General features: G+C 43.5%; 1 protein-coding gene across 1 annotated transcript in view; it reads right to left on the bottom strand.

Annotated features, from left to right (window-relative positions):
- PKIG (cAMP-dependent protein kinase inhibitor gamma) overlaps positions 1 to 13,883 on the bottom strand; it is an 80,513-nt gene that overhangs the window by 30,384 nt on the left and 36,246 nt on the right. The gene's annotated exons all lie outside the window — the stretch shown is intronic.

Genomic DNA, 13,883 nt, shown 5'->3' with positions numbered 1-13,883 from the left:
TCTTAAAGGTACCAGTTTTTAGCCACTACAGGATACTGAAAATCAACAGCACTTTGCTCCTCAAGCCCTGAGGGTTCTCCTCAAAGGGGCCAGAGATATGGATGGTTCAAACTTTCAAGATGAATTTGGAAATATAGCGATCATCTAGTTTCACCCCCTCATCTAGGTACAAAAAGGAAACTGAGGCCCAGAGAGTGTGAAACCATTGCTCAGTTCACATAGTATCCTTTGGTAGCCCTTCTATTATATGGTGGCTCTTTGTTTTTTAAAGCTGGAGTCTTTCCCCTTTAACTAGGAGTTTTCAACTATTTTTACCTGCTAGCAGGGGAGGTGGGTCACACACAGCAGCTAGAAGCCATTTACCTCAAGCCACGTGAGAACACCCACCCAGTACCAGTTCGACATCCTGAAAACAGACCCCAACAAATAAAATGCGCGAGGGCCTACATGTTCTGTTTATTTTCTAGGCATAAACAGCAAATTTTAAAAAGAAAGTAATAAAAACATCACAAAGCCAAAGTTAAAGATTTCCAACACTTCTTTCCATCTTGGAATTCTCCATGCAGGTACTGCAGTACTGGGGTATATGTGATTAACTTCAGGAAATCTAATCATATGTGTATCTTAAATTTTTTTTTTCTGAGGAAGATTAGCCCTGAGCTAACATCCACCACCAATCCTCCTCTTTCTGCTGAGGAAGATCGGCCCTGAGCTAACATCTGTGCCGATCTTCCTCTATGTTATATGTGGGTCGCCTGCCACAGCATGGCTTGATGAGTGGTGTGTAGGTTCGTGCTGGGGACCGAACTGGTGAAGCCCAGGCCGCGAAAGCGGAGTGCACAAATTTAACTGCTACGCCGCCGGGCTGGCCCCTGTATCATAAATTTAAAATATCAATTTTATATTTATGAGGGGAAGATTAGAGGGAATTTTCACGTTCAGAGACATTTCTCTCTAGAATATTCAAAATTTTTTCTACCATCTTTGTAAACAGAAGAAAAATAAAGGTTTACAAACACCAATTTCTAAGGGAGTATTTATTTCTTCATCTATATTTGGGGCAAGGAGCTGCTTTTAAAGCTCTAGATAATCTGTCAGAGTTCTCCGGGTAAAAAAGGAAAAATGCATTTGACCGGAGCCCATCTGTGAGACTTGAGGCTCAGTCTCCAGCCCTAGGCAGTTTCAGACAAAGTCATAATTTCCAGAACAATAATATATCATAATATAAAAATAGACACTTTGTGACCAGCAAACTGGAAAGCAAGCTCTCCAGAGAGCTCTGCCTCCGAGCTCTGCTTCTCCCTGGGGGTGGGGACCAGCAGAGGAGAATAAAGTTCTACTTACAAGAGCAAAGTTTCTTCAAAGTCCAGTGGTCCTCAGTCAGAAGTGAAGGCAGAATTCAAGAAACCTCCCTTTTGAGGGTAAGCAAGATTAGCAGAGCAGGCCGGTGGGGACAGGCAGGATTCTCTCTCACCCTTTATCTCTCCCGCTCCCTCCCTCCTTGTCTGCTAAATGAAATGCACTTCGAGGTTTTAGTGGGTGTTTCCCACGTCTCGGGCCAAGTCAGTCCCCATTTGTTGTAACCCAATGCTCAGCCTGATGATGTCAACCACTCAGCTCCCTTGCTCAGTTTCCACCTCTCCGTCCACAGGAGAGATCCATTTCCTTTGCACAACGAGCCAAGGGGGCTGTAACTGCATCCCAGGCCGTCACATTTGCCTAACATCCTTCCTTCAATTTTTAACAGGCAGCCTTAGTGACAAAAGGCTTCCTATCCACTCACTGGGCTCCCGACGTAAATCCCTTTGCCTTAGTCATGCTGACTGTAGGCTATCTAGTTTGCTTTGCTGAGTTTTAATTCATTTCTTTGGTGTATAACATAGTAGTTAGGGTGGAGATCTGCACCCTCACCCAACCCCACCACGCCCCACCCCCATCTCTTTCTTCCTGCCCAATTTTCTGAGTGAATTTCTCCATAAAGTTTCCTAGGTGCATGCTGAGCACAGTGCATGAGTCTGCCCTCCACTTACGGGAGATGACACACCCCCGTGCAAAAGGCTGGGAAAGAGCACTGGTCTGCCGCCTGGGGAAGTGGGTTCCGGTCTTGTTCACACTCCTAACTGAATGAATGGCCTTAAGCAGGCCACCTCTCTCTCTGGACCTCAGTTTCCCCATCAATAAAGTGATGGCTCGGCGTCTTCTACTTCTGAAATCCAGTGACTGAGAAACTTACCAACAAATGCAACATAAGGAATTTTACTAAAAGTTGGCTAACTATATGCTTGAGGGAGGAAAGACCCTGGAGGTGTCAGAGGCCGCTGCTCAAGATGCCAGGCTCAGCCTAGCTCCTTCAACACCCTTTATGGTGGAGCTGACCTGTTTCTCTGGGTGAAAACCCCAAAGAATTCACTGAACCAGTCCGGGGGACATGAAAAGAGGCAGCGTATACTGCTAGAAAAGATAAAGCAGCAAGAGAATTTAACTGTCCTTAGGGACTAACATGGAACAGCAGTGGTTACAAGAGATAATAACTACAGTCGTGCGTTGCTTAACGACAGGGATACATTCTGAGAAATGCGCCGTTAGCCGATTTTGTCGCTGTGTGAACATGAAAGAGAGCAAGCACTTACACAAACCTAGATGGTACAGCGTGCTACACGCCTAGGCTCTATGGTACGAATCTTAAGGGACCACTGTCATATATGTGGTCCATCATTGATTGAAACGTCCTTTGCAGCACGCATGACTGTAATCTCTTGCCATTTGTAGAGTACTTGATGGCAAAGCCATGAAACGTCTCTGCTTTTGTGTACAGTGGGTAGCAATGTGACATGCAGCGTGATCATGAGCATCAGTTTGAAAGCCAGAGATGTGGATCTGAGTCCTGTGTGACTTAACTTCTCTGAACTTTTTTTTAAACTATAAAATGAAATACTAGGGCCTCCATTTTAGGACTGTGATAATTAAATAACACATCTAAGGGAATTGAAAGTATTTGGCCCATAGTAAGTGTTGATAGATGGTAGTTCTCACTGTTGTATATAATCTCCTTTGATTCTCATTTTAGGCGAATTATGTACCCAGGGGTTGCATTATTAATCGCCTTTTCCAGGATGGGAAAATGAAACAGAGAAGTTAAGTGACATGCCCAAGGTCACACAGTTCAAGATTAAAGGGCTAGATTTGGAAACTGAGTCTTTTAACTCCTATTTAGCCCAGCACACATGCCAATGCTGCTGCCAAAATACTGTGTGGCCTGAGGCAAGCCTGGGCTTCGATCGCCCCTCCCCCAAAGAGGCAGCTCTGATTTGTCTTAAAACTACTTAGATGGGAAGCTGGGACTAGAACTCTATTAGGGCTGGGGCTGGAGCTCTATTAGGGCAGAAAAAGTTATTTATAGGTGGGGGTAGGGCTGGGGCAGTTTGTGACCTAACAAGAATTTTAATTAGTTCTCAGAGAACTGTGATGCTAATCAGGAAAGACCCAAGCAAACCGGCTATATATTAGGAGGGATTTTGCCAATCTGAAGACTTTCCTACAAATTGGTGTGGGACTGTAATGGAATCAAAAGAACACCAGCCTAGCAACCCATGGAGACGAGGTTCACAGCCTGGAGAGACCTGGGTCTCCTTCCTGTCCCTAGACTTGGGCAGGTTAACATCTTTGCGCCTTGCTTTCCCAAAGTAAAATGGGAATAATCACATTTACCCTACAGGGTTCTCGTGTGGATTAAGTGCCTGGCACATACAGTAAGTTCAAAAATACATGTAAAAATAAGCTGGAAGATTCTAAAGTAAAGACATCATTTTCTAATTCTGACTCAGTGTCACCATCCTCTGCCCTAAGGATGACATGACAATGAATGAATAAGTTCAAGAATGCCGAGAAGCCAGAAGAAGGGCCTGGTATTTCTCTACAATGTCAGGATGAATGAGGGACAAAAGGTGACTGAGAGCTGTCAGGCATGCTCTCACCTGGAGCTGGAGCCATCATGTGGCTACACCTTTATTCCAGAAGCCCAAGTGGGTGTCAGGAAATGAAGCTGGGCTCCTGACAGCTCGGTTTACTGACATCACCCTCAGTGCTCTGAATCATGTTTTGTTACTTGAATAAATAGTAAGGAGCCCATTCATAAACACAAAGATGGTTTTCTTCAACAACACGTATTTTGTAACACTTGCCATGCAGCTTGAATAACTGTACATCTGTGACAGGACCCATGAACAGAACCGTGACAACACCAGCATACTCATTTTGTCTCCTGACAATGGTAGCTGCACTTTGTGGACTGGGGCCCTGCTCTGTGCTGAGCACTCTGTAAACATACTTCAGGCTTTCTTTACAACGATCAGGAGCAGGAGGGGTTATTAACATTCTCATCTTTCGGTCATGGAAGCGGACGTATGCAGAACCTGCCCACAGGTCCCTGGAGTAAGTGACAGGGCCAGTGCTCTGAGCCAGGGCTATCCGGGTCAGGCCTGTGTCGCCCAGTCCCGTCCTCCACTGCCTTTTAAAGGGTTTTCCTGAAATTTGACAGTTCTTCCCAGACAGCAGTATCAGCTCCAGTGGAGGAGAAGGGAAACTGGCTGCTTCAGGGCGCAGAGCTGGTCTGAGGGGCTCAGACAGCCCCTCTGCCACAAAGCTGCCCTAATTCCCACCCACTCCTTGCTCATCTCCAGTCTGGAAGGGGTGTCTCCTGAATTTCCTTAGTGCTTTATCTGTTTCTCTCTTTAGAAATTTATCCTTTTCTCCTTTGAGGCATATTTATTTCTGGGCTGATCTTATTCTGCTGCTAGAATTTGAGCTTCTTAAGGAAAAGATGTGTCTAATTTACAAGCATTTTGTGCATGAGACACTTATTAAAATAAGGAAATCTATAAATAACGTAAACTTTTATTGCATGTTTACCATACGCCAGATAATATTCTAACTGCTTTATACAAATTACCTCATTTCATCCCCACAAGGAACCATATGAGGTAGGTATATTATCATTTCCACTTGACACATGAGGAAATTCGAGACCCAAGTCAACTGGGTAACTTGGTCACCTAGTAGCTGACAGCTATCTGTTGAAAGGAGTGGATGAATGAATAAACTCTGGCCACCACCGCCCACCTTCCAGGCCAAACAGCTGCTACGAAGCGTCATGAGCTTTCCACCCTATCAAAGGTGGGCTCCAGTTGTCATGCCTTTTCAAACTCACTTACCCACCGTGCCACACAGCTAGAAGGTCCCCAGATTTTCTAGACACGATTAATTGAGAAGCATATTGACTGAGACAAAAATAAAAAGTTTTTTCTTTCCAATTATAATCATAATTGCTTATTGTAAAAAACAGGAAAATACAGAAGAGCAGGAAAAAAGGGAGGAAAGCCATCCATCACCCTACCACCCAGAAATAAGCAGTTCGCCTTGCGGGGTGTGGACCCAAAAAGAACCACACCAACACTCAAAGCAAGGTTTTGAAATCAAACGCTTAAGTCATTTTTGGGGGGGAGGAAATAACCCCACAAAAGGTGACAAAGAAAAGTCTGATATTGGTTTTTGGTTTGGGAGTACACCTGGCTGCTTTTAACAGGGTGTGACGTCCTGAGGCTCCATTCCTGGCCCCCTCGGACAGCGGCTGATGTGACTGACAGAGATCCGGCAGGAGAAGAGGGGCCCGATCACAGTGAGTATCCATCCAGAAAATGGGTGAGTGGATGTGCAGGATACCACACTGCCCCTTCCTGCTTTTTGTGGCCTTCTTGAGACCTGCTCCCCACCAGCTGGAGAGAAGCTTCAGATTGGGGCAGTTATGGGAGAGATGGAGCTCCACGCGAGTCAATTTTAAACAATCTTAGATTGGTTGGTTTTTACAGCTGAAAAGAGCATGTGGTCTCCTCATTTTTGAGGTGAGGCATGCCAGGCCCAGAGAAGGCAAGGGATTCCCTGACACTGCACAGCCTGGGTGCTCTAACAGTAGGAAGACCTCCTACTGGTTCCAGGCTCTCCCTTGCCACTGCAGTCTGAAACACAATCTGAGTGGCCCTTCCTTTTTGTCTTGGTTAACTCCTGGTCAGCTATCTGATCTCAGACTGAATGTCACGAAGGCCTTCCCTCTGAGCCAAGCTAGCTCCCCCTGCTGTCTGAGTCCCATGACACCCTCTTCCTCCTCTTAGAGCCCTTAACACACGTTACTGTAAATACACATTACATGTGTTTCCCTGCCAGACTGTAAGCTCCATGAGGTCAACATGTCTCCCTTGTTCACTGGTATAGAGTAGGAAACTCAGTAAGTATTTTCTAAACACACACACACACACCCTCCTTGGGTAATTCGGTCTGGGGTAAAGTGTGTTTAAAAAAAGCATCATGTCTTCTAAACTACAAACCAGGCTTTCCCTCTTGGGGGTAGGATCATTAGAGAACAAGAGATTTCATTTCAAATAATTTCTAAAAGAGAGAGAAAGTTCATAGAAGAATGATGACAGATAGAAGCTGAAGTCCAGAGCACAGGGACAAGAAAGCAGCAGGGGGAACGGTAGACAAACTGCCGTATGGAAGCCCAGGGAGGCTCTGGGCTTGGAGATGGCAGGTATGAAGAGGACTAAGGAAGAAGGCTGAAAATCAGGGGATGCACGGAAGGTCTGTGTGAGTCAGCTCCCCGCCCACCCCTGCAGCACACAGAGGGTCAGCAAGCTCTGCAGAACCCCAGGCAAAGACAGGAGAGCTCCTGAAAGAAATGGAAAGATCGGCCTGGGATGATCCAGGGCATCTAGTGAGAGACCAGGCAGCCCTCTTCTGACTTTTGAAGGGCCCTCAGTTGAACTCCTGCTCAGGTGGCCTAAAGCAAACTGCACCCTTCATCGTGGTACGGAGAGCTTCCAGCAGCTTCCCAGGCAGGGGCAGGGCCTATGGGGCAAACAGACAACCAATTCCAGAGGAAACCAAGGCCTATCGCCTAAAAGAAGTCTTTCATTATTCATTACGAATGGCAAAAAAAAAGCATCAGAGGGCATCTGAGGAAAACCAACAGCATGACAAAGACTAAAATCAAGAGAAAATTGACCCTATAACGGAAAAGCAGCTTTGAAAAAAATTCTTATGTCTTCAGAGAGATTCTGAAGATACCGTGCCCATAAAACATAAAGTAAACTGACAAAACTGGGCTCTTAGAAATTAACAATATGAATACTGAAATTAATGATTCAGTAGAATGACTGGAAAGTAAGAAAAGGAAATCTTTCAAAATATAGGGAAAAAATACTCACAGGATAAAAAAGGATCTTGATATAGAACAACAATCCAGGAAGTCCAATGTCAGACTAAACAGGAATTCCTGAAAAAGAATAGAAAGAAAAAAAAGTACAATAGGAAATTATCTAAGAAATAATGAGGAAAATTTCCCAGAGCTGAAGGAAAACCGCATCTTCAAACTGAAAAGTTTAAAAAGTGCTGAGAAGAGATGAAAAGAGAGTCCCCTAAACTTTCAGAGTTCAAAAGGAAAAATCCCACAAGGTCCTAGAGAGACAAACAGGCTGTTTCAAAAGAAAAGACTAAGACTGGTGCCAGACTTCTCAGCAGCAACACTGGGGCCTGCAGACAACGGAGCAATGCTTTCGAAGGGAGACATTCTCAAGCAAAATGACTTGGAGCCTAGATTTTATACTCAGCTAGGCAATAAAGACATTTTCAGACATACAAGGACTTAGAACAATTTATCTCTCACGCACTGTTTTCTCAGTAAATTCCTGAAGAATACCTTACCTAAACGAGGGTTTAAACTCAGAAGTAGGATTTGAAAAACAGATCTAGGAAGAGAGGTGAAAGGAACACTAAGGATGATGAGGAAGGTAGCCTGGGACCTCGACTGACCCGCAGGCCTAGAGAATGCCGGTCTGACTAGAGCAGGAGGGTGGAAGGCTCCAGGAAAACAGAACGGACGGGCTCCTTAATGGGTTTGCGGAAAACCGTATTGAAAGTCTACGGGAAAGTGTGGAAAGACTTAGCAATAAGGAACAAGGAACACTAGCATATTAAAGAAGAAATTATTAAGTCCGGGAAAGATAGTCACACAGAAAGGAAAAACAATCAGAACGTTAGTGGCTCAGCAGTAGACAATATTTACAATGCCATAACACTGTAAAACACTAAATGCTGACCTAACCAAAAACTGTGATATGGGGAGAAAAGGAGCAGTGTTGGGTGGGGCTGTGGTGTTTCTAAAACAGCAAAAGCCTCATGTACCACCCCAGGAGGTCAACAGGTCACACCAAAAAGTGATGAATAATCAAAGAGCAGTATGGTAGTGTCTGGTCTTTGTTTGGATCTGATTTGAACAAAAAAATACTTGAGTTAATTGGACACCTTTGCTAATAATAAGGAATTATTAATTATTCTATGTGTGATAATGGTAGTGAAGTTATATATATATATATAAAAGGAGTCCTTATTCTCTTAGAGATACATGCTAAAGTAGTTACTGATGAAATGATATAATGTCTAGAATTTACTCCAAAAGTATCTAGTAGCAGGAGGAAAATGGCTGCAGGCACAGACGACACAAGATTGGTCATGATTCTTGAAGGAGGGTAATGGGTGGTACACGAGGATTCATTATACTCTTCTCTTTAGTTTTGCATATGTTTGAAATTTTCCACAATACAAAAACTTTTAAAGAGAGAGATTGCTGTATAAGCATATTATTTAAGATATACGGAGAAAAGTACTGGAACGAACAGCTAACAGGATCCAAAGCATATGCTCTCGGGAGCAGGACAGGCGGGAAGGGAAAAGGGGTGGGGGCAGGGAAGAGCTGTTTTTTAGCATAAGTTTTTAATGATATTTGACTTTAAAAATAACAAAGCAAAACTATCTGCACACGCCATTTTAACAAAAACAAAATTAATTTTAAAAAAGAAACAGAGGGAACATTATTTAGAGAAAAGGAGGTAACCACCTAAAGAGCTAAAAACAGAAAAATTACATGGCTGCCCCAGGGTGAGGGGGTGAGTAGGAGACTGATGCCTTTCTGGATTTGAAGACGTTTTGAATGATGTTCACGTATTACTTTTATTTTAAAAATGCTTTCTATGATTATCAGTTCTTGCCATCAGCTTTGTGCAGGACCTTTTGCTAATCTTGACACCTACAAATGGAATGTTTCTCCAGGTGAAGAATCCTAACCCTCCAGAGTATCTTCATGTTAAATGTAGTAATAACTACTACTGCCATTCTTGCCTGCCATTCATCAGTGCTTTATGGTTGTTATTTCTAATCTCCTGCAAGGCAGCTTTTGCTGTTCCCATTTTACAGATGAAAACATGGAGGCAGAGAGACGTGAGCCATTTGCTTGAGGTCAGAGAGGAAGGCCAGGCTTGCGAGACTCTCTCCACTACCCTACCTCTCCCACAGTCCTCTAGTTTGGTATAGTCCAGAAAGGACTTTTATATAATTTCCTCATCAACTCCATGAAACAGGAGAGACAAGATTATCGTTACTTGACAGATAAAGAAACTAAAGCTAAGAAAAGTTAGGCAACTTGCCCAAGAATCCAGGTTTCCTGATCCTTAATCCAGTACTTTCAATCATTCCTTATCATCTGTCCCCTCACAAACAAAATGTCGAGTTATTCACGACCTCCTCACGGGCATTCGCCATAAGAGTCACTGGAAATGAATGCAGCTGAAGCAGGAATTTTAAAAACAGAGACTTATTTTTGCCAAAGGAAATATAGTAATAAACCGTGGAACGTCCTCAGTTGCTCTAATGCCAGCATTTGCTTGCGTCCTCAAAGGGGCTCTTGAAATGTCAGCAGCCTGCCGCCTGGCATACCGCACATCAGTGGCTGGCACAGGCAGCTTGCAGCAGTTCTGACAACCGGTGCCGGCTCCAAAAGAAAGGAATGAGCCATGCGTGCTTCTGCCCTAAAAAGAGAATGTCTGTGTCTCCTAACATCTACTTTAGTCGATGGCCATGTGGCTCCAGGGCTGTTACAGTTGCCAGGAATCCTAGATCAGTGCTACTCTGGAGCAGATAAGAGTCTGTAAAGCTGAACAACAGGCTGGGTAGGATGGGAGCCAAAAGTGGGGAACTGAAAGGCCTGAATATCTGCTCCCCGGTCACCTCAAGCCCTGGGTAGCTGACGGCTCTGCCTGGAAGAGAAGCAGCCAAGAGTTGGGCACAAGTGCCATGAGCACGGTGTGAAATGTTGCTTCCTGGGCTGTTCTGGCATCTGAACAATGGCAAAGCAGCAGCTAGAGGGAAGAAGCTGTTTACTTGAGTTCAAACTATTTATAGCACCAGCAATCTGCACATATTTGGATAACCAATCTCTGGGCTTCAAGTGAGCGTGCTTTGCTCCTGGACAATTTCACCCAACACGTTCCCTCCCTACACCACCCCCAGGCCCCCTTGCTAACACATGTTGCCCCCAGGATGTTTAATTTAAGTTGCTGAGTTTAAAAAGATTATAAAAATAAATCACATTTTTAATCCATTTGTCTAGGAGTTTAAACTACATAGTATCATTTCCTGTAAGGCTCGAATCAGAGATTAAATTCTAATACATGTGTATTCTATAAAAAATACAACTGAAATAAAAACAGCATCTGAATGAGGTCTATAACTTAACATGTACTAGATTGTTGTAATGATGCTGAACTCCACTCAAGACCTACAAAGAGAATGTTTCTTATGACAGAGTTTATGTAGGATGATAGAAGCCTTTACGGAACAGATCCACAAACAATATGTCATCATATACACGTTCCAAACAAACAAAAGAGGTCTTATTCCCACTGGTTCTGGGGCAGAGGCAGCTGTCGTGTCCGGTGCTCAGCAATGCCCTCTCCTCCCTGCCGCCAACTGCACGCCATAGAGGAGAGGGGTTTGACGGTAGCAAAAAGATGTGCAGAGCCTTCCGCACAGTTTTAACTCACAGAAGGTATTACACTCTTGCCAAAAAATTCGTTCAGAAAAACCAGCCTACCTCTAAAAGCTGCCTTGTTTTTATAGGAAAAGCCATGCTGATCAGCCACCTCCCCTAAGCCAAGCATTGCCTAACTTGAAAGGGGAAAAGTGGTTGTTAATCAACATGTATATTGGCTAAAATGTTGGCTTTCAGTCCTATCACACAATGCAGGCAGGAAATGGCAGAGAGAAAAAGGGCAGCAGGTGAGAAGAAAGGCTTACCTTGTACCAGGTGATGCTGCACAATTAATTTAGGGAGAGGAAACAAGGGATTCCTCAAAGCGACTAACTTGTTTTCTTATCTTTTCCCTTTGCTAATGAAGCTCATTAGAATACAAACCAAGGTCTCTAAGATAATTTCGATAACCCTACTTTTTAAAATTAGGAGAAAAGTGCTGGTGAGGGTGAAGGAAAGCAACATGTCTATACAGAGACGGAATGAAAACTATTTTGGAAATTTCTGCAGGTCAATTTGTCAATACTACATTGACCAAAACTTTCAATGCATGTAATCTTTGATCCCACGATTCTACTTCTAAGAATTTAAAGAATATCCTCATCATTCAGACCTTGGCTAAAATGTCACCTCTTGAGAAGACTTCCCCAACCCACCCACCTTAAGAGAACCACCATCTATCACATCACTTTAACTGTCTGCACAGCGCTGCTATTCCTCTTGTTCATTAATTTGTTTACTGCCTGCCTTTCACAGCTGCTTCCCCCTTCCCACACTGAAACGTCAGCTTTATGAGAGCAGGGACCTGGGCTAACACACCGTCCTTCCTTTGAGTTGGATACTAGCTAGGGACGTTACACGCATCCTCACAACCATATGAGGTTGCTATTATCATCCCATTTTACACATGAGCAAACTGAGGCACAGTTTAAGACTAGTGAGCGGCCAGCAAGTGGCAGTGGGAATATGAACACTAGAGACAACAAAGCCCATGCTCTTAACTACTTCTCTCAAAAAGAACCAGAAGTTTCAATGTGCACACGTTTTGACCAGGAAATTCTGGTTTTGGAAATTTATCACATGGAGATAATCGGACAAGAATATATAGTCAGATACATCGTTATTGCAGATTGCTTACGGTAGTAAACTGGAAATATGTTTAGGCGAGCCAGCCGTCAGCTGTAAGCCTCAAGTTTACTTTTTGGTAAACTTTTTGGCCCCCATCTCAGAGACTCTGAGGATTTAATGAGACAATGCACAGAACCTGGCTCGTAGTCAGTGTGTTGCTGTTGTTGCTATATGCATTTAAATCTGTAGGCTATACAATACCCCGAATGGTTAACAGAGGCTATTTCTGGGCAGCGGGATTATCGGGGGGGTTTCATTAACTAAATTGTGTACTTCCATGTTCTAATTTTTATAAGATGCACATTAATGTTATACTCATCAAAAATAAACATATTACTATTTTTTAAAAAAAGGATAATGAAAATAAAACTGGAGGAACTTAGAGGAGAAACCTCAGTTTATGGGACACCGAAGAAAACCAGTTCAGTTGATCTCAAAATAAAAATGTTCCTCCTCTTTTGTTCTATGTAAGAAGAACTTCAATGTGCTTATAGGTCCAACCCCATTGCAAGGGCCCACATTCACAGTGAAATGAAGGAGATTTTTAATAAGACTATAGACCTACAGAATTTATTAAGACGGCTTCATGAAATTTGAGAAGACGCTGAAACATATACACAAGGGGCCGGTCTGGTGGTGCAGTGGTTAAGTGTGCACACTCACCTTTGGCAGCCCAGGGTCTGTGGGTTTGGATGCTGGGCATGGACCTGCACATTGCTCATTAAGCCATGCTGTGGCGGCATCCCACAAATAAATAGAGGAAGACTGGCACAGATGTTAGCTTAGGACCAATCTTCCTGACCAAACAAACAAACAAGACACATATATACAAAAAGAAAAAATATTCTTTATGATCACAACTGCATTCCGAAGAGAAAGGCTCCTATCAAATAAAAGGTTGCTGATCACCTTTTTGGGTTCAGCCATGCAAAAAACAACAGAAATAAAAGCTGAAGCTTGCTATGTAGCTCTGCAAAGAAAGAAAGAAGAACCGGATTTCCAGGGGAAATCTGTGAGGAATGAAAAAAGGAGAGGGGCAAAGAGCCAGGAAGATGGATTTTCTGCTATGTGACCCCTTTCTGTGACTTCCAAATCATCAGCAAGTTAAAAATAACACTCAGAAATGCTCTCTGGGAGTGTATTCTTTGTTCTTGATGGAAATCAAGGAAAGGACTGAGTTTCAGTTCTCAGCTGACAGGCTGACAAACAGAGAAAGAGGACGCAGAGATGACTAGGGGAACATAAGCCACAACTTCACCCCCACGGAGTCTACAGAATCTTGGGGAAACTGTGGACTTCCACATGACATGAAACAGGGGTCAAGCTGATCTGATCTAGATCTTAAAGTGCTAACTATCTGGGTTACATATAGTTTATCAAGAGGGACCAAGGAACAAAGTGGTATGTGTGTGTGCAAAAGTAAGCTGACAAGACTACTTCGCACCACTGAAAAGTTTTTCACAATCTGTGCCATGATTCCTACTCGTTTTAGGTCACATATTCCTTTGAGAATGTGACGAAAGCTAAGATCTTGCTCTTCAGAAAATGGATATCTTCAAATGAATGTAATTCCAAGGGGGCTATGGAACCCCTGAAGGTCATCTCTGGGTCCATTTCAGGTCCACAGACCAAGTTCCAGAACTCTTGCTCTAGGGAAACTGCAACAGTGATGATGGACACTGCTTGTTGTTGACAACAGGTATCACAAGCCACCTTGCAGTTTGTGCAGAAGGCGCAAGAACACTGCCGACATTCACTCATTTATAAACATTTGTTGGACCACACTGGATTCTGAAGGGATAAAGATAAATGCAATGTGATCCCTGTATTCACAGTTACAGTC

The sequence above is a fragment of the Equus quagga genome, chromosome 12, assembly GCF_021613505.1.
Source record: "Equus quagga isolate Etosha38 chromosome 12, UCLA_HA_Equagga_1.0, whole genome shotgun sequence".
NCBI classification, from domain to species: domain Eukaryota; kingdom Metazoa; phylum Chordata; class Mammalia; order Perissodactyla; family Equidae; genus Equus; species Equus quagga.
Note: the sequence above shows the minus strand (reverse complement) of the source record. Positions and strands in the feature narration are given on the sequence as shown.